Raw genomic sequence first — 21,792 nt, forward strand, 5'->3', positions numbered from 1 at the left:
CTAATTATCCCCTCAGTCTTTTATCCTTCTGCTCCAAACTGGGGTCCTGACTCTCAGCCAGCTGGTTTCAGCTGGTCTCCACCTAAGGAGTGTATGTGTGTGGGAGGAGGGGTGCAGAGGTGGAGGTGTGGTGGGGTGGGGTGGGGTGGGGTGGGGGTGGGGGGTGGGGATGCTCAGGTCTCTGAGACTGAAACTTTGAGCGCACTCTCTGGGTCTGGGGTTGACTGCACAACTGCAGTGTGTTATGCTGACAGACCCGCTGCTTGTCAGGCTCCCTTCCAGGAGCCCAGCTTGACTGGGTGGGTGAATGGGTAAGCGCCTGCCTTGGGGAGAGGGTGTAACGGGGGAGAGAACCCCATCATGTTACACTGACAGGAACACCCTTCCTTGGCTTGAGCTAACCCCGGTGAGCCACTGGAGCCACCAGGGCAGCTCAGGGACCTGCCCCTACACGAGCCGAGCTCTTGGATGACGCCCACTCCCCTAGGAGGCTGCCGCTGCTCTGGAGGGGGAAACTGCCTGCTCACAGCCCCAGTCTCTCCCTGAACCTTCGTCCCGACCCTGTACTGGGCGGACTCTGTGCTCAGGGCTTCTGGGGTCCCTGTTCAGGCAGTGGTCTGGGAAGAGAGCTGGTTAGGCCCTGCCGGTGGTGGGAACGGGAGGTTCCCCCAAGCCTGTCCGTGTCCCCCTGTCTGCTTTCCCTTGCGGATCCGCCCTGCCTGTGAATGCAGCTTTCCCCCCAGGATCTTCAATCTTCCTCCTGGCCTTGGGTTCCTCGTTGCTTCTGCTGGGACCCCCTAGGATCCTGTGTTGTCCACTTTTCCTGACCCAGGGGTATAGTCGAGACCTGAGGCTCTGGGCAGAGGGGCCCAGGATTCTCCACTAGGACAGTTGGCAGATTGGTGTTCGTTGTGAGAAGTTTTCACACCTCTGAGACAAACTGAGAAAAGGGACTACAATGTGGTGAGTTTTTTACAAAGTCACACGTATTCATTTTAAAGGACTGTCCTTTATTGTAAAGTTATCTTTTCTGCTTGTTTGGGTATATCTGTATGTGTGTGTTTGAAAGTGTAATTTCCTTTGTGATACTATGGTGATGGTGGATGGTATGATTTTTTTGTTTGTTTGTTTAAGTTTTTACTTCACAAAATTAAAGCTTGGCACTCCTAGTTTGGATCCTGAGATTTTTCTTTGGAATTTTACTGCTTGGTGAAATCTGTGAAATCCCCAAGACTGGGAGTCAATGCTTATTCCACACCTCCTCCCAGGGTTTCTAAGTCCTTAGATTCTGCTAACTTAACAAATCAGGAAGATATGGCTGCCTCTGCCCAAGAGGGGCTGACAGTGACTAAGGACATGTTTCTCTTTGTCAGTCCTTGCCATGAGATCAAGCACAGAGAAATAAGGAGATGCTCCCTGTGCCCACTGCTAATCTTTAGGGACACTCTGTGACTGCTCTTAATTTGGAGTTAAATTAAGACAGCCAAACTGGCTTAGAACCCCCCCCACCACCACCCCCAAAAAAGAAAAGAAAAAGATCACTGGCTCATGATAAGTCCATTCCTTTTCCTGGTAACTCCTTCTTTAAGTTCCAGTTCTGACACCTTCTCTTCTACAGTTGGCTAAAGTATGGCTTGATTCTGGGCTCAAAAGATGCTGCCAGGATCCATTGACAGGCCTGGGTTGGCTCCATCCGAGGTTCATGGTGGCCATAGGCAGCTCCGGGCAACCATCATCACACTGCTTGGTCCAGCAGGAGGGAGTTTGCTTATGAAAGTCCTAGAATGGGTTTTGATGGCCTGACTGTCCCCATCAGGGTCATGTGCCCCTCCCAGAAAGGTGGCCTGGGGAAGAGAATGAGTTGATGACTTAGCTCAGATCATGTTCTACCCCTGGATCCCAGAGCCTAAAAGCACAAGGGCCAAAGACAAAAGAAGATGGGACCCCCTGTGCTGGTTTGGATGTATTATGTCCCCCCAAATGCCATTATCTTTGATGCAGTCTTGTGTGGGCAGGAAACATATTAGTGTTGATTGGGTTGGAGACTTTTGATTGGATATTTCCATGGAGATGTGATCACTCAACTGTGAGCAAGATCTTTCATTAGATAATTTCCATGGAGGTGTGGCCCTGCCTATTCAGTGTGGGCCTTGATTAGTTTACTAGAGAATTATATAAGCTCAGACAGAAGGAGCGAGCTTGCTACAGCCAAGAGGGACTCTTTGAAGAATGCACAGGAGCTGAGAAAGGAGCTGCAGATGAGAGACAATTTGAAGACGGCCGTTGAAAGCAGACTTTTGCTCCAGAGAAGCTAAGAGAGGAAAAATGCCCCAAGAGCAACTAAGAGTGACATTTTTGAGGAATTGTAGCCTAGAGAGGAACGTCCTGGGAGACAGCCATTTTGAAATTAGAACTCTAGAGCAGATGCCAGCCACGTGCCTTCCCAGCTAACAGAGGTTTTCCGGATGCCATGTGCCCATCCCTCAGTGAAGGTAACTGATTGTTGATGTGTTACCTTGGACACTTTATGGCCTTAAGACTGTAACTGTGTAACCAAATAAACCCCCTTTATAAAAGCCTATCCATTTCTGGTGTTTTGCATTCCAGCAGCATTAGCAAACTAGGACAACCCCAAACAGAGATGAGTTACCACACAAAGCTGGGGTGGATGCTGAGAGGGGCTCTCAGCCCAAACCATCCATTGGCCCTTTCTGTTTATCTCCACAGACACTACCTGGTCATTTAAGGACTCATTCTTGACTGGTCAATTCAGCAGCCTCCTTAACCACCTCCAGTCCACCTGCCACTTGACTGCCAAAGGGATCCTCTGATGTGATCATGTCCCTTAAGTGGCTTAAAATTTTGTCTACACAAAGTTCAACCTCTGTATGGTATCAAGGCCCCTTACAATCAACCCTAAACCTGTCCTTGCAGCTTTACCTCACACCCATTCCTCCTTTCCTTTCCTACCCAATCACACCCCCCACACTATCTTGATAGAAATTCTGGCCATTCCTCAAATACAAGCTTCCACGTCTTCTTTCTCCCGCTTTTCCTGGGCAATACCTTCTTTAAGATCCAGCTCTGATGCAGTTCTGATGCTTTCTCTTCTATGACTCTTTCTTTGACTCCCAGAAAGCAAAGTTAGCTACTCCTTCGTCACTGCTTCCTGGGCACTTTGTTTTATAATTTTGATTTTCAAAGATGTTATTTGTTTTTAACTTTACAAGTAACACATAAATATGAGTTTATATGCATGTATATTTCTTTTAGAAACCGTCTTTCTCTTCCACATATGGTATCACATCGCGTATATTGTTCTGCAACTCTTTTACTTTACATTCTAAGAACTTTCTTTGGCTTTATTTTCCAGTCTTTCTATATATACATTTTTAGTAATCATACTTATTTTTCCAGGAAATATGGTTCTTTTTATTAATTTTGTTATTTATATAACAAACACTTATATGGCACTTACTATATGTAGTCCTCATAACAACCCTATGAAATAGGCACTAGTATTATACCCACCGCATGGATGAGGACACTGAGGCACAGAGGGATCAAATAACTTACTTAGAGGTGCATTTCTAGTAAGTGGTGGAGCCAGAACTTTTGGACTCCAGAAGTCTGGTTCCAGAGTGTGGGTACCCAGCACTATGTCACGTCACCTTTGCTCTGTTCAGACATGGCTGCTGAGGGGATGACCCTACTCAAGTCATGAGGGGGACATCCTGTCCCCGAGACAGATCTGGAGGCGACAATCACAGTATTCATCTCTGAGATTTCTTGTAATTTTAATATTTCCTTTTTTTTTTTTTTTTTGCCTATTTCATTCTATTCTTTAGTTGAACAAATTTACTAAAGTCTTTGCTTGCCATTGCTTTTTGCTTCTTTCATCTTCCTCTTGGGTTAATTTTTCTTTGTGCTTGTATACTCCCTTTATTATTTACTTCAGAGCATTTTCTGAATCCTCATTAATTGAGAAAGTCTTTTTCTTCTCACACTTGAATGATGGTTGAGCTTTGTATACAATTCTAGATTCAAAGAGGTTTTTCCCTTGAACTTTGAAAAAAATATTTCCCTTTTCTTCTTGCACTCTATTTTTCAACGAGATATTTAATGTCAATATAAGTCTCCTACCTTTGTAGTTCATCTACTTTTTTTCCTCATTGGAAGTTTCCAGGATCTTCCCCTTAACAGGGCATCTGGAATTGCATCACAATAGGTCTACATGTTAGTTTTAAAATCAGGTACTGCTTGGCGTTTGGTGGGCCCTTTTGAACTGAAGATTCATGGTTTTCTTCAATTCTGGGAAAATTTTTTCTTTTGTTTATTTGAATTTCATATCCTCTCATTTTCTTCCTGTTTCCTACTTCATAACTTTTTTTTTTTTTAATTGTTTTTTTATTGTGAACTTTAACCTATATACATAACAGTGATACTTTCAGAGTACAATTTCACAGGCAGTTAGAGAGCAAATCTCAAAGAATGTCATGGGTTACAATTCCACAACTTCAGCCACTTCCATTATTGTAAAATATAACATACATACAGAAAGGTGTCATTTCTCAAGGTACAGCTCAACAAGAAATCACACAGGTAATTTCAAAAATTATGGGTTACAGTTCCACAGTTTCAGTTCCTTACTTATTTTTTTTTTATCTTCATTTTATTGAGATATATTCATATACCACGCAGTCATACAAAACAAATCGTACTTTCGATTGTTCACAGTACCATTACATAGTTGTACATTCATCACCCAAATCAATCCCTGACACCTTCATTAGCACACACACAAGAATAACAAGATTAATAATTAGACTGAAAAAGAGCAATTGAAGTAAAAAAGAACACTGGGTACCTTTGTCTGTTTGTTTCCTTCCCCTATTTTTCTACTCATCCATCCATAAACTAGACAAAGTGGAGTGTGGTCCTTATGGCTTTCCCAATCCCCTTGTCACCCCTCATAAGCTACATTTTTATACAACTGTCTTCGAGATTCATGGGTTCTGGGTTGTAGTTTGATAGTTTCAGGTATCCACCACCAGCTACCCCAATTCTTTAGAACCTAAAAAGGGTTGTCTAAAGTGTGCGTAAGAGTGCCCACCAGAGTGACCTCTCGGCTCCTTTTGGATTCTCTCTGCCACTGAAGCTTATTTCATTTCCTTTCACATCCCCCTTTTGGTCAAGAAGATGTTTTCCGTCCCACGATGCCAGGTCTACATTCCTCCCCGGGAGTCATATTCCATGTTGCCAGGGAGATTCACTCCCCTGGGTGTCTGATCCCACGTAGGGGGGAGGGCAGTGATTTCACCTTTCAAGTTGGTTTAGGTAGAGAGACAGGGCCACATCTGAGCAATAAAGAGGCATTCGGGAGGAGGCTCTTAGGCACAACCATAGGGAGGCCTAGCCTCTCCTTTGCAGCAACCATCTTCCCAAGGGTAAAACCTGTGGTAGAGGGCTCAACCCATCAAACCACCAGTCCCCTATGTCTGTGATCATGTTAGCAACCATGGAGGTGGGGTAGGCGAATACCCCTGCATTCTCCACAGGCTCCTCAAGGGGGCACTGCATCTTTTTTTTTTTCCTTGTTTTTTTTTTTTTTTTAACTTTCCCTTCTTTTTTAAATCAACTGTATGAAAAAAAAGTTAAAAAGAAAACAAACATACAATAAAAGAACATTTCAAAGAGACCATAACAAGGGAGTAAGAAAAAGACAACTAACCTAAGATAACTGCTTAACTTCCAACATGTTCCTACTTTACCCCAAGAAAGTTACCTAATATAGCAACATTTCTGTGAACTTGCTCCTACTATATCCATCAGAAATTAACAGACCATAGTCATTCCTGGGCATCCCCAGAACGTTAAATAGCTTATCTGTTCTTCTTGGATTATTGTTCCCCCTTCCTTAATTGCTCTCTGTTGCTAGTTCCCCTACATTCTACATTATAAGCCATTTGTTTTACATTTTTCAAAGTTCACATTAGTGGTAGCATATAATATTTCTCTTTTTGTGCCTGGCTTATTTCGCTTAGCATTATGTCTTCAAGGTTCATCCATGTTGTCATATGTTTCACGAGATCGTTCCTTCTTACTGCCACGTAGTATTCCATCGTGTGTATATACCACATTTTATTTATCCACTCATCTGTTGAAGGACATTTGGGTTGTTTCCATCTTTTGGCAATTGTGAATAATGCTGCTATGAACATTTGTCCGGCGCCGCCCCGCTCGACCCCTGTTCCCCGGCCGGCGAGGGGAGAAACAAGGGATGAGAGAGAGAGAGATGCAGACCACGCAAACTGACCTGGCTGGAAGTCACGACTCGAGCCACACGGCGGTTGCGAGAGCAAGTCTTTTACTGAAGCTAGATAAGCATTCTCTGTTACAGGTTTCCACGCGGGGCAGAGTGCCTCGCGGGAGAGCAGCCTCGATGTGGCCGTCAGGTACGGCTCCTAGTGGGCTGTCTCCCCGAGGTTCGCTTGGGCAAACTCTTAAGTACTCTACTCATAACCAATGATCTAGCGCCGCGCATATGCACTCAATTGGCAGATAGGAATAGTGAGTGTGCACGTCATAAGCGGAAGCAGGATATGGGCGCCATCTTGGCTCATTCGATGGGCGGGGGGACTTTGGAGCAGGTTTACAGCGCATGCGCTATGCCCGTCCCGGGAGACGGCTCTCCACAAACATTGGCTTGCAGATATCTGTTCGTGTCACTGCTTTCCGATCTTCCAGGTATATACCGAGAAGTGCAATCGCTGGATCGAATGGTAACTCTATATCTAGTTTTCTAAGGAACTGCCAGACTGACTTCCAGAGTGGCTGAACCATTATACAGTCCCACCAACAATGAATAAGAGTTCCAATTTCTCCACATCCCCTCCAGCATTTGTAGTTTCCTGTTTGTTTAATGGCAGCCATTCTAACCGGTGTTAGATGGTATCTCATTGTGGTCTTAATTTGCATCTCTCTAATAGCTAGTGAAGCTGAACATTTTTTCATGTGTTTCTTGGCCATTTGTATTTCCTCTTCAGAGAACTGTCTTTTCATATCTTTTGCCCATTTTATAATTGGGCCGACTGTACTATTGTCATTGAGTTGTAGGATTTCTTTATATATGCAAGATATCAGTCTTTTGTCAGATACATGGTTTCCAAAAATTTTTTCCCATTGAGTTGGCTGCCTCTTTACCTTTTTGAGAAATTCCTTTGAGGTGCAGAAACTTCTAAGCTTGAGGAGTTCCCATTTATCTATTTTCTCTTTTGTTGCTTGTGCTTTGGGTGTAAAGTCTAGGAAGTGGCCGCCTAATACAAGGTCTTGAAGATGTTTTCCTACTTTATCTTCTAGGAGTTTTATGGTACTTTCTTTTATATTGAGATCTTTGGTCCATTTTGAGTTAATTTTTGTGTAGGGGGTGAAGTAGGGGTCCTCTTTCATTCTTTTGTATATGGATATCCAACTCTCCCAGCCCCATTTGTTGAAAAGACCATTATGACTCAGTTCAGTGACTTTGGGGGCCTTATCAAAGATCAGTCGGCCATAGATCTGAGGGTCTATCCCTGAATTCTCAATTCAATTCCATTGATCTATATGTCTATCTTTGTGCCAGTACCATGCTGTTTTGGCAACTGTGGCTTTATAATAAGCTTCAAAGTCAGGGAGTGTAAGTCCTCCCACTTCGTTTTTCTTTTTTAGAGTGTCTTTAGCAATTCGAGGCATCTTCCCTTTCCAAATAAATTTGATAACTAGCTTTTCCAAGTCTGCAAAGTAGGTTGTTGGAATTTTGATTGGGATTGCATTGAATCTGTAGATGAGTTTGGGTAGAATTGACATCTTAATGACATTTAGTCTTCCTATCCATGAACATGGAATATTTTTCCATCTTTTAAGGTCCCCTTCTATTTCTTTTAGTAGAGTTATGTAGTTTTCTTTGTATAGGTCTTTTACATCTTTGGTTAAGTTGATTCCTAGGTACTTGATTTTTTAGTTGCTATTGAAAATGGTATCTTTTTCTTGAGTGTCTCTTCAGTTTGTTCATTTCTAGCATATAGAAACATTACTGACTTATGTGCATTAACCTTGTATCCCGCTACTTTGCTAAATTTGTTTATTAGCTCTAGTAGCTGTATCGTCGATTTCTCAGGGTTTTCTAGATATAAGATCATATCATCTGCAAACAATGACAGTTTTACTTCTTCTTTTCCAATTTGGATGCCTTTTATTTCTTTGTCTTGCCGGATTGCCCTGGCTAGCACTTCCAGCACAATGTTGAATAACAGTGGTGACAGCGGGCATCCTTGTCTTGTTCCTGATCTTAGAGGGAAGGCTTTCAGTCTCTCTCCATTGAGTACTATGCTGGCTGTGGGTTTTTCATATATGCTCTTTATCATGTTGAGGAAGTTTCCTTCAATTCCTACCTTTTGAAGTGTTTTTATCAAAAAGGGATGTTGGATTTTGTCAATGCTTTTTCAGCATCTATTGAGATGATCATTGATTTTTCCCTTTTGGACTTGTTAATGTGTTGTAATACATTGATTGATTTTCTTATGTTGAACCATCCTTGCATGCCTGGAATAAACCCCACTTGGTCATGGTGTATGATTTTTGTAATGTGTCTTGGATTCGATTTGCAAGTATTTTGTTGAGGATTTTTGCATCTATATTCATTAGGGAGATTGGCCGGTAGTTTTCCTTTTTTGTAGCACCTTTGCCTGGTTTTGGTATTAGATTGATGTTAGCTTCATAAAATGAGTTAGGTAGTGTTCCATTTTCTTCAATGTTTTGAAAGAGTTTGAGTAAGATTGGTGTCAGTTCTTTCTGGAAAGTTTGGTAGAATTCCCCTGTGAAGCCATCTGGCCCTGGGCATTTATTTGTGGGAAGATTTTGATGACTGATTGGATCTCTTTGCTTGTGATGGGTTGGTTGAGGTCTTCTATTTCTTCTCTGGTCAGTCTAGGTTGTTCATATGTTTCCAGGAAATTGTCCATTTCCTCTACATTATCCAATTTGTTGCCATACAGTTGTTCATAGTATCCTCTTATAATTTTTTAATTTCTTCAGGATCTGCAGTTATGTCACCTTTTTCATTCATTATTTTGTTTATATGGGTCTTCTCTCTTTTTGATTTTGTCAGTCTAGCTAGGGGCTTGTCAATCTTGTTGATCTTCTCAAGAACCAACTTTTGGTGATATTTATCCTCTCTATTGTTTTTTTGTTCTCTATGTCATTTATTTCTGCTTTAATCCTTGTTATTTCTTTTCTTCTACTTGGTTTAGGATTGGTTTGCTGTTCATTTTCTAGCTTCTTCAGTTGATCCATTAGTTCTTTGATTTTGGCTCTTTCTTCCTTTTTAATATATGTGTTTAGTGCTATAAATTTCCCCCTTAGCACTGCTTTTGCTGCATCCCCATAGGTTTTGGTATGTTGTGTTCTCATTTTCATTCGTCTCTATATATTTAGCAATTTCTCTTGCTATTTCTTCTTTAACCCACTGAATGTTTAGGAGTGTGTTGTTTAACCTCCAGGTATTTGTGAATTTTCTAAGTCTCTGATGGTTATTGACTTCTAATTGTAATTCCATTGTGGTCAGAGAATGTGGTTGAATAATTTCATCTTTTTAAATTTATTGAGGCTTGTTTTTATGTCCCAGCATATGATCTATTCTGGAGAAAGTTCCATGAGCACTAGAAAAGTATGTGTATCCTGGTGATTTGGGATGTATGTCCTGTATATGTCTGTTAAATCTAATTCATTTATCAGATTGTTTAGGTTTTCAATTTCCTTATTGGTCTTCTGTCTGGTTGATCTATCTATAGGAGAGAGTGATGTGTTGAAGTCTCCCACAATTATGTGGAAACATCAATTGCTTCCTTTAGTTTTGCCAGTGTTTCTCTCATGTATTTTGTGGCACCTTGGTTGGGGTGCATAGACATTTACGATTGTTATTTCTTCTTGCTGAATTGCCCCTTTTATTAGTACGTAGTGGCCTTCTTTGTCTCTCAAAACATCCCTGCATTTGAAGTCTATTTTATCTGAGATTAATATTGCTACACCTGCTTTCTTTTGGCTGTAGCTTGCATGAAATATTTTTTTCCATCCTTTCACTTTCAGTTTCTTTGTGTCCCTGTGTCTAAGATGAGTCTCTTGTATGCAACATATTGATGGTTCATTTTTTTGATCCATTCTGCGAATCTATATCTTTTAATTGGGGAGTTTAATCCATTTACATTCAACGTTATAACCGTGAAGGCATTTCTTGAATCAGCCATCATATCCTTTGGTTTATGTTTGTCATATTTTTCCCCTCTGTCTATTAATATCCTTTATTGTACCCATACCGAATCTCTTTAGTATTGAACCTTTCTCCAAGTCTCTCTGTCCTTTCTTTGTTTCTCTGTCTGTAGGGCTCCCTTGAGTATCTCCAGTAGGGCAGGTCTCTTGTTAGCAAATTCTCTCAGCATTTGTTTTGTCTGTGAAAAATTTAATCTCTCCCTCAAATTGAAGGAGAGCTTTGCTGGATAAAGTATTCTTGGCTGGAAATTTTTCTCACTCAGAATTTTAAATATATCGTGCCACTGCCTTCTTGCCTCCATGGTGGCTGCTGAGTAGTCACTACTTAGTCTTATGCTGTTTCCTTTGTATGTGGTGAATTGCTTTTCTCTTGCTGCTTTCAGAACTTGCTCCTTCTCTTCTGTGTTTGATAGTGTGATCAGTATATGTCTCGGAGTGGGTTTATTTGGATTTATTCTATTTGGAGTTCGCTGAGCATTTATGATTTGTGTATTTATGTTGTTTAGAAGATTTGGGAAGTTTTCCCAACAATTTCTTTGAATACTCTTCCTAGACCTTTACCCTTTTCTTCCCCTTCTGGGACACCAATGAGTCTTATATTTGGACGTTTCATATTATCTATCATATCCCTGAGGTCCCTTTCGATTTTTTCAATTTTTTTCCGCATTCTTTCTTTTATGCTTTCAATTTCCCTTCTGTCATCTTCCAGGTCACTGATTCGTTGTTCAACTTCCTCTAGTCTTGTACTATGAGTGTCCAGAATCTTTTTAATTTGGTCAACAGTTTCTTTAATTTCCATAAGATCATCCATTTTTTTATTTAGTCTTGCAATGTCTTCTTTATGCTTTATACTATGGTCTCATTGTTCATCTTTAGTTCTTTGAGTAGCTGCTCTAGGTGCTGTGTCTCTTCTGGTCTTTTGATTTTGGTGCTTGGGCTTGGGTTATCCATATCGTCTGGTTTTTTCATATGCTTTATAATTTTCTGTTGTTTTTGGCCTCGTGGCATTTGCTGAACTTGATAGGGTTCTTTTAGGATTTGTAGACCAATTGAAGTCCTTATCTCTAATTTATCAGATCTACAGCTTCGTGGAGTACACTTTCTCTAACTAACCAGCAGGTGGCGTCCACGAGCCACCTGTTCTCCACAAGCCAGTTCTCCCCTGCTTAGCCTTTTTGGTGAGTGGGGGAGTGAGTCTTGTGGGGTCCAATTGGTGTACCAAGCTTGCGTGTGTAGTTGGTGTTGCCTGCCCTGTATATGGGGTGTGTTTCTGGGCAGTCAGGGAGGGGGGGAGTGGCTCTAACAATCAAATCTCCCTGGTGATCCTAGAGTTTTAAAGCTGCTGCAATAGTCTAATCCTTCAGTTCAGTCCCAGCACAGTTTGTCTCTGCCACTGACCCACAAGTCCTTGGTATTGGTGTATGGCTCCTGAGACTTGCAAGTGGGCCCCTCTTCCAGGCCGTGCACCCCGGGTCTTCTGTTGAGGGATGACTGTGCTATGTCACAGGTGAGTGCCGTTCCCCCAAGGCAGTTCTGGGCTGCTGGGCTGTGTAGGGAGGCTCCCAGTCTGCTGAAATGATGGCTGAATGGGGCTTTGTTAATTCACACTGCTCTACCTTCCCAACTCTGGGACAATCAGCTGAGGTTGCAGGGAAGGCTAATGTCCACGCCCAGTTTTGTGGAGTGTGCCTGTTATTTGAAGCACTTCTGTCACACTGGGTTGTCTGGGGCAGTTCTGGGCTATGGGGCTGGCGATGGGCAGGAGTGTTTCCTGTCCACCAGGATGATGGCTGTGAGCGGACACCCCCCTTTTCTTGGGAAGTTGTGGTGTTTAGTGAATTTTCTCAGCCACTGGATTATTGCGTTTTGTCTCAGAGCTCTCCTAGTTCTGCTCTTGACTTGACCTGCCCAAATAGCAAGTCTTTGAAGCTTTCTGTATTGGGCTTCTTAGGGTAATTGTTTTAGAAAAAGAAAAAAGGATTAAAAACAAACAAAAAAAAAAAAAAACAAAAAAAAAAAAACGGGCCCTCCTCAGAGATCTAATGGGTTATTGAAATGCTAAGAGACAAAGCAACCAGGGCCATTAAGGAAAGGTCCACAGGGCAGAGAGATCAGCTTTTCTTCGGGATTTGCATATGCGCCTCAGGGCCCTTCCCCTTTCTATGTTCACCAGAACTCCAAAAATCCTCCGCTTTTATTTTGGAGTTTTTCGTGTTGTTTTTTTTCTATGCCTGTCTCCTCTCTGCTGGGCTGGCTGCTCTCAGATTCTCTGGTGTCTGGTCTCAATCTATCTATGGTTGAAGTCTGGATCAGTAGAATGAGTTTCCGATAAGAGCAGCCACTGCAGTTCTCCCTTCTCCTTCCCGGAGCTGACAGCCCCTCCTCACCCGGGACTGAGCCTGGCAGGGAGGGGCGCGGGTCCCCTGGGAGCAAAAACTTACCGATTTCGCTGTTCTCAGCAGTTCCACGTTTTCATGAGTGTTGTATGAAGTATGCCCAAAGTCAGATTGCTCTGTGGTGTCCAGTCCACGCAGTTCCTGGCTTTCTACCTACTTTCCTGGAGGAGTAACTAAAACATACAGCTCACCAGTCTGCCATCTTGCCCCGCCTCTATCAGTTCCTTCTACTTCATAACTTTTATGAGCTGATATTGAAACCTTTAGATCAATTCTCTGCATATTTGGCTTTTTAAAAAATGCTTTCCATATCTTGTTTTGTGCTGTGTGCTGGATAATGTATGTGCCTAAATCCTCCGGATCACATACATATACCCTTTAGCTGGGTCCATTCTGCTCATCAGCTCATCTGTTGAGGGCTTTTCATTATTTCATGGTCATGATTCCAATTTCCATGCTTTTTAGTAGATTTTTTTTAGATGAATATGACATCCGTTTTTAAAATTTTTTTTTTAATTGAGAATGTTCACATACCATACAATTATCCAAAGATCCAAAGTGTACAATCAGTTGCCCAGGGTACCATCATACAGCTGTGCATCCAATCACCACAATTAATTTTTTTTTGAATTTTTAGAACATTTTCATTACTCCAGAAAAGAAATAAAAACAACAACAAAAAAAGGAAACTCAGATCCTCCCATACCCCTAACCACCCCCCCTCCATTGTTGACTCATAGTATTGGTATAGTACATTTGTTACTGTTGATGAAAGAATGTTAAAATACTACTAACTGTAATACATAGTTTGCAATAGATATATATTTTTTTCCCTATATGCCCCTTGTGCCAGATTGGATGTATTATGTCCTCCAAATGCCATTATCTTTGAGGTAATCTTGTGTGAGCAGACGTATTAGTGTTGGTTAGATTGTAATTCTTTGAGTGTTTCCATGGAGATGTGACCCACCTAACTGTGGGTGATGACTCTGACTGGATAGTTTCCATGGAGGTGCGGCCTGCCTATTCAGCATAGGCCTTGATTAGCTTACTGGAGCACTATATAAGCTCAGCCAGAAGGAGCAAGCTTGCTATAGCCAAGTGGGACACTTTGAAGAACACACAGGAGCTGAGAGAGGAGATGCAACTTACAGAGACATTTTGGAGATGGCCTTTGAAAGCAGACTTTTGCTCCAGAGAACCTAAGAGAGGACAAAGATGCCAAGAGCAACTAAGAGTGACATTTTTGACTATTATTAACTTCTAGTTAAATTGTTGTTCTAGTTTGCTAATGCTGCCAGGGTGCAAAATACCAGAAATGGATTGGCTTTTATAAAAGGGGGTTTATTTGGTTACACAGTTACAGTCTTAAGGTCATAAAGTGTCCAAGGTAACACATCAACAATCAGGTACCTTCACTGGAGGATGGCCAATGGTGTCTTGAAAACCTCTGTTAGCTGGAAAAGCCCAAGGCTGGTGTCTGCTCCAGAGTTCTGGTTTCAAAATGGCTTTCTCCCAGGACGTTCCTCTCTAGGCTTCAGCTTCTCTCCAAAATGTCACTCTCAGTTGCTCTTGGGGCTTTTGTCCTCTCTTAGCTTCTCCAGAGCAAAAGTATGCTTTCAAAGGCCGTCTCCAAAGTGTCTCTATAAACTGCAGTTCCTCTCTCAGCTCCTGTGCATTCTTCAAAGTGTCCCTTTTGACTGCAGCAAGCTCGCTCCTTCTGTCTGAGCTTATATAGTGCTCTAGTAAACTAATCAAGGCCCAAACTGAATGGGCGAGGCCACACCTCCATGGAAATTATCCAATCAGAGTTATCACCCACAGCTGGGTGGGGCACATTTCCATGGAAACAGTCTAATCCAAACGTTCCAACTTAATCCCCACTAATATGTCTGCCCCCACAATATTGCATCAAAGAACATGGCTTTTTCTGGGGGACATAATATATACAAACCGGCACAAGTGTCATACATTTGTTCTAGTTCATGAAAGAAATTTCTAATATTTGTACAGTTAATCACGGATATTGCCCACCACAGGATTCACTGTTCTATACATTCCCGTCTTTTAACCTCCAACTTTCCTTCTGGTGACATACGTGACTCTGAGCTACCCCTTTCCACCACATTTACACACCATTGAGCACTGTTAGTTATTCTCACAACATGCTACTGTCACCTCTGTCCATTTCCAAACACTTAAGTTCAACCTAGTTGAACATTCTGCTCATAATAAGCAACCGCTCCTCATTCTTTAGCCTTGTTCTATATCCTGATAACATATTTCATGTCTATGAGTTTACATATTATAATTAGTTCACATCAGTGAGACTATACAATATTTGTCCTTATGTGTCTGACTTACTTCACTCAATATAGTGCCCTCAATGTTTCTTCATCAACACATTTTTTTTAAGATGGTTTTGTTCACATATCATACTTTCTGTCCTAAGTAAACAATTGATGGTTCCCTGTATAGTCACCTATTTATGCATTCACCACCATCACCATTATCTATATAAGGACATCTCCATTTCTTCCACAAAGAAGGAGGAAGAGTCAAAGAAGGCAGAGGGACAAAATAAAAAGAAAGAGAAAAAAATGAAAAAAACACAAAAACATGACAACTAGGAAACAACAAAAGGAAAGATAGCATTAAACTAAAGTAGAATAGTCAGACAACATCACCAATGCCAAGAGTTCCATACCTTCCCCTTATGGCCCCCTCTTATAGGCATTTAGCTTTGGTATATTGCCTTTGTTACATTAAAGGAAGCATAACACAATGTTTCTGTTACTTATAGTCTCCAGTTTGCATTGACCTATTTTTAACACCTTGCAAGGTTGACATTCATTTCTTCTCCCTCATGTAAAAACATATTTGTACATTTTATCACAATTGTTGAGCACTCTAGGTTTCACTGAGTTATTCAGTCCCAGTCTTTATCTTTCCTCTTCCCTTCTGGTGTCCCACATGCTCCTAACCTTCCTCTTTCAACCAAACTCAGTCATCTTTGTTCAGTGTACTTATATTGATGTGCTACCAACACCCAAAATTGTGCTCCAAACCTCTCACTTCTATCTATTCCTATCTGTCTGGAGTTCTCCCTTTAGTATTTGCTGTAGTGCAGGTATCTTGTTTACAAACTCTCTCATCATCTGCTTGGCAGAGAATATTTTAAACTCTCCCTCATATTTGAAGGACAGTTTTGCTGGATATAGGATTCTTGGTTGGCGGTTTTTCTCTTTCAGTATCTTAAATATATCACACCACTTCCTTCTTGCTGCCATGTTTCTACTGAGAAATCTGCATATGGTCTTATCAAGCTTCCTTTGTATGTGATGGATCGCTTTTCTCTTGCTGCTTTCAGGATTCTCTCTTTGTCTTTGACATTTGGTAATCTGATTATTAAGAGTCTTGGCTTAGGCCTATTCAGATCTATTCTGCTTGGGGCATGCTGTGCTTCTTGGATCTGTAATTTTATGTCTTTCATAAGAGATGGGAAATTTTCATTGATTATTTCCTCTATTATTGCTTCTGCCCCTTTTCCCTTCTCTTCTCCTTCTGGGACACCCATAACACACACATTTATGCATTTCTTGTTGTCATTCAAATTCCTGAGATGTTGCTCATATTTTTCCATTCTTTTCCCTATTTGTTCTTTTGTGTGTAGGATTTCAGGTACCTTTTTCTCCAGTTCCTGAGTGTTTTCTTCTGCCTCTTGAGATCTGCTGTTTTACATCTCCATTGTTTCTTTCATCTCTTGTGTTGTGCCTTTCATTTTCATAGATTCTGCCAGTTGTTTTTTTGAACTTTCGATTTCTACCTTATGTTCCCCCAGTGTTTTCATTATATACTTCATCTCTTTTGCCATATCTTCCCTGAACTTTTTGAATTGATTTAGCATTAGTTGTTTCAATTCCTATATCTCAGTCGAAGTGTAAGTTTTTTCCTTTGACTGGGCTGTAACTTTGTTTTTCTTAGTGTAGGTTGCAGTTTTCTGTTGTCCAGGCATCTGGTTTCCTTGTTTACCCCAATCAGTTTTCCTAGACCAGAATAGGATCAGATCTCAGAAGGGGACAATATTCAGTATAAGGTTTCCCTGAGGGGGTGTCTTAGAAGATTGACACACCCTGTGAGGCCTCTAGCTACTGTGCTTTTCCTAACCTGCCCATCAGGTGGTATCTGTCAGCCTGTTGCTCCTGACTGGTGTAAGGAGGTGTGGCCCACAGTTTGTTTTCACTGTTTTCCCCCAGGCTCTGGGGTCTGGTTCTGAATGGGAGCCCAGTAGTAGGGCTGGGCACCAACTCCTTTCTCTTAGGGAAGATACACCCCCTAGGGAGTGATCATCAGCATTTAAATAGGTTCTTTGTCTCTCTGACTCTGCTATCTCCACCCTTGTCTGGGTCAGAGTGCTATGAACTGAAAATGGCTGTAGCTTTCTCCACTAGCCAACCAGGTTGAGAGAGAGAAAAAGAGACAGGAAGACCCCCTTCAGGGCCAGTCCACAGCACCCCGCCCCCCAGCTTCACCTGCTGGCCAGAGATAGCACCTGGTTCTCTGGGCTCCCCCTCCTCATACAGAGAAGTCCTCTGGCTCTTTAAGGTGAGTTGTCACTAAACGCCTCTGTCTGCTTGTTGGGGATTTGTAGCTTGTATTGAGCAGTCCACATTTGTTAATTAGAACCCCAATTGGAGCTGGACTGAGGTATATTTGCTTGTTCAGAGAGTGCTGCTCTCTATCATAGTGAGGCTTTGCAGTTCAGGCTGCCGTGGGGGGAGGCAGGGTTTGCAGGTTTTACTTACAGATTTTGTGCTGCGCTTTCAGGCATTCCTCCCAATCCAGGTTGGTGTATGATGTGAGGACAGTCATGGTTGTCCCCCAGCAGTTATTCCAGATTATTTACTACTTTTTCCCGGTTGTTTATTAGTTGCTCCAGGGGGACTAACTTCCACACCTCTCTATGCTACCATCTTCTTCCATCATGTGACATCCTTTTGCATCTGAGAATTTTTTTAACTTTTTTATTTTGAAATATTTTCAAACTTACAAGATAGTTGCAAAAATGATACAATCCTTGTGTTTCTGGTTGTACTCAGGACAGTTGAGTATTATTAGGTGGAAAATATGTCTATTATTGTTTTTTATTTAGAGATTAAGCACGGTTTAAGGTGATGTCTATAGCTGCCAAGTTGACAAGATGTGGACTGTGGTGGTTAGGTTCATGTGTCAACTTGGCCAGGTGATGGTGCCCATTGTCTGGTCAAGCAAGCACTGGCCTATCTGTTGCTGCAAGGACATTTTGTGGACTTAAATCATCGGTACATTGATTGTATCTGTGGCTAATTACATCTGTAGTTGGATAATGGGAATGTCTTCTGCAATGAGAGACATTTAATCTAATCAATGAAAGGCTTTTTTTTTTTTTTTTTTTTTTTTTTTGAAGGCTTTTAAGGGGGAAGGTGATAGCTTCAGAGAACAGAAGAGAGAACTTTTGTCTCCTTTGGCCAGCCAGCCAGCCAGCCTGCTTCTCCTGGGGAATTCATCGAAGACCTTCATCAGAGTGCCAGCTGGCAGCCTGCCCTATGGAATTTGGACTTGTGCATCCCCACAATTACGTAAGACACCTTTATAAAATCTCATATTATTTATAGATATCTCCTGTTGGTTTTGTTTCCCTAGAGAATGCTGACTAATACAGATTTCCACCTTGATGATTGTTTCACCTCATGAATTACATACTTTTTTTTTTGGAGATTTTTTTTTTTCCTCCTCATTTTCCTGTACATTGTTGACCAGCCTTGGTCTTGAAGATGCAGTTTTTCTAACCTCCTCTCACTGAGCATGCAGCCCATCCTGTCTGTATGCAGAGCTCCAGCTCATATCTTCATGGGAGGCAAAGCCTTTGACTACTGTTTCTATGTGGACTTTAAATCTTCAGCTTCTAGACCTATAAAACCTACTTGTAGGTCCAAGAGCCCACCCCAGGCCATAGCAGTACTAGCCTCTACTTCAACTGCTTTGGCTTTTAAGTCACTCTTTTTTTCTGTGTGACACCAGGATGATTGCCTCCTCTCTCGTTTTTTTATCTTCCAACATTAGCCATGCATTCACTTTATTTTAATGTTGTTTCCAGAATCCTGTTTGTAGCAGGTGAGTGTCTGTGTCTTTTTCTTAAGTACGTGTTCTTTTTCCATCCTTTAAAACCCATCTTGGCAATTGTTCTTCTGGGTCTTGCTTCCCACATCCTACTCCTTCAGCCACAAATAATCATTGCCATCTCTGAACAACAAAACAATGTTATTTAATATCTGCCTTATGGCATAGCATGCCCTTCTTTCATAATAGCTATTGGTTTTACTTAGAATTTTGAGAAAAAGGACAGGTATCCCACTTTATTTGTTCCTCACAACCAAGCACTGAATGCAGTAGTATCTATAAATGCACTGTGTGGTAGAAAAAAGTACTGCATTAAGTGTTATACAGCCTAAGTGCTTAACTTCTTTAATTTCACTCTACTTATTAAAAAAAATGAATTATCACACTCACCATGCTTACTTTGCAGAATTGTTAGGGAATTAAAAAAAAAAAAAACTGCTTACGTGGAATACAAATCTAAAATATTTTTATTCTATGTTCCATCAATGTTTGTTGAGCCAATGAAAATCATTTGATTTAAAAAAAAAAAGAGATAACCCCCATACAGAGAAATCCAACATAACCCCAACCCCCTAGATATCTGGATTCACCAATTTTAACATTTTGCCACATTTGACATATCTTTCCTTCTTCCTTCCTTCCTTCCTTCCCTCCTACTTTCCTTCCTTCCTTTCTTCCCTCCTACTTTCCTTCTTCCTTCCTCCCTTTCTTTCTTTTATTATTTCTTTCTTTCATCTATCATCATCTACTTTTTTTTAACATTGAGAGCAGATTGCACACATCATACTCCTTGAACACATACTTTCCTGTAGATTTTCCATGAACAAGGATATTCACTTATGTAATCACTTTATATGTAATTATCAAGTTCAAGAAACTCAACATTGATATAAAGCTTACATTCTATATTCCAATGTTTTTTTATGTCCCAATTGTCCTTTTGAGCCTTTTCTCCTCCATTCTTCAATCCCATCCAGTATCATATATTGCATTTAATTGTCATTATCTTTTTAGTTTCTCTCTCTCTCTCTCTTTTAAATTGTAGAAACATATACACAACATAAATCATCCCATCTAACCCCGTCCCAAGGACACTATTCAGTGGGATGAATCACATTCAAAATGTTGCAGTGCCCTCCTCACCATCTGTTGCTATAATTTTCCCTTCATCCCCAAGAGAAAACCTACACTCATTTTACATTAACTCCCCATTGCCCCTGCCCCCCACTCCTGGCAACCTGTACTTTACTTCCTGTCTCTATGAGTTTGCATATTCTCTGATGTTTTCTTTGTGGTTACCATGGAGCTTAATTTTAACATCCTGTATCTATAATAGTCTTGTTTGCTTTGATACCAACTTAACTTCAATAGCATACATAAACTATATTCCTATAACTCTCTATCCCCCCACCTATAAATAGCTCTTGTCACAAATTATGTATTTATACATTATAAGTCAAAAACTATTGATTTGTCATTAGATTTTATGCATTTGTCTTTTATATCCTGTAGGAAGTCAAAAGGGGAGTTACAAATCAAAAGTACAATAGTAAGAGTATTTATATGTACCCACGTCATTATCTTTACCAGAGATCTTTATTTCTTCATGTTCCTTCAGTTAGTTATCTAGTGTCCTTTCCCTTCTTGTAGGGCCATTCTAGTGATGATGAAGTCCCTCAGTTTTTATTTATTGGGAAATGTCTTAATTTCCCTCTCATGTTTAAGAGACAGTTTTTCCAGATACAGAATTCTTGGTTGACAATTTTTGCTTTTAGCAGTTTAAATTTGTTTTCCCACTGCCTTCTTGCCTCCATGGTGTCTGATGAGAAATCAGCCCTTAATCTTATTGAGGTTCCCTTGTACACAACACGTTGTGGTTTTCAGAATTTTCTCTTTATCTTTTGGCATTTGACAGTTTGACTATAACACAGTGTGGTATGGATCTGTTTGGAGAGCATGAACATCTTGGATGTGTATATTCATGTCTTTTGTTACATTTGGAAAGTTTTCAGGCATTAATTCTTTGAATATTCTCTCTGCCCCTCTCTTCTCCTTTCTGGGACTTCCACAGTGTGTAAATTGGTACGCTTGATGGTGTCCCACAAGTTCCTCAGGCTCTGTTCACTTTTTTTTTTAATAGAAAAATTTTAACTTTTTATTATGAAAAATTTCAAATGCACACAAAAGTTAAAATAACAAACCCATTCATATCTAAGACCCAGCTTAAAGAATTATCAATATCTTACCATTTTTATTTCCTCCAAATCCCAATGATAATTTCATTTAGGAGTATTTAAAGATAAATCCCACACATCATATCATTTTACTATATGAGAATTTTGCCTATGATAAAGACAGCATATCATATTAATAAGAATTAATAAGATGTCAACAAAATAAGTGGTGTGTAAATCAATGGATTAATATTCACAATTTATAAAGAATTCATAATCAATAAGTAAGAGAAAAACAGCAATATGAACAGATAATTCACAGAAGAGGGAGTATAAATGATCAGTAAATATGTAGAAAGATACTCGATCTCACCACTTATTTGGGAAATCCCCAAAACAAAAACTTCAATGAAATGCTGTACTTTCCTTAATTCATTATATGGCAAAAACTATTAAAATTTGTATCTTAATTGTTAGCAAGTACATGGATAAAGGAAAATTCTCATATACTATTAGGGGAATAAAATTGCTATAACATGGAGTGCAACTTAAAAATTTGGTGCTCATTCCCATGGCTCAGAAATTTAAGTTCGTGGTGTTTATTTTAGAGAAACACAAGTGTGCACAAGGAAGCAGGTTAAAAGTTGTTCATTGCAGCACTGTATGTAATAGGAAAAAAATTGGAAGCATTCTAAATGCCTAGCAACAAAGATTTAAAAAAATAGAGTATATCCACATACCATAGCTATGAAGCAGTTTAA

The sequence above is a fragment of the Choloepus didactylus genome, chromosome 9 (genome assembly GCF_015220235.1).
Source record: "Choloepus didactylus isolate mChoDid1 chromosome 9, mChoDid1.pri, whole genome shotgun sequence".
Classification (NCBI taxonomy): Eukaryota; Metazoa; Chordata; class Mammalia; order Pilosa; family Megalonychidae; genus Choloepus; species Choloepus didactylus.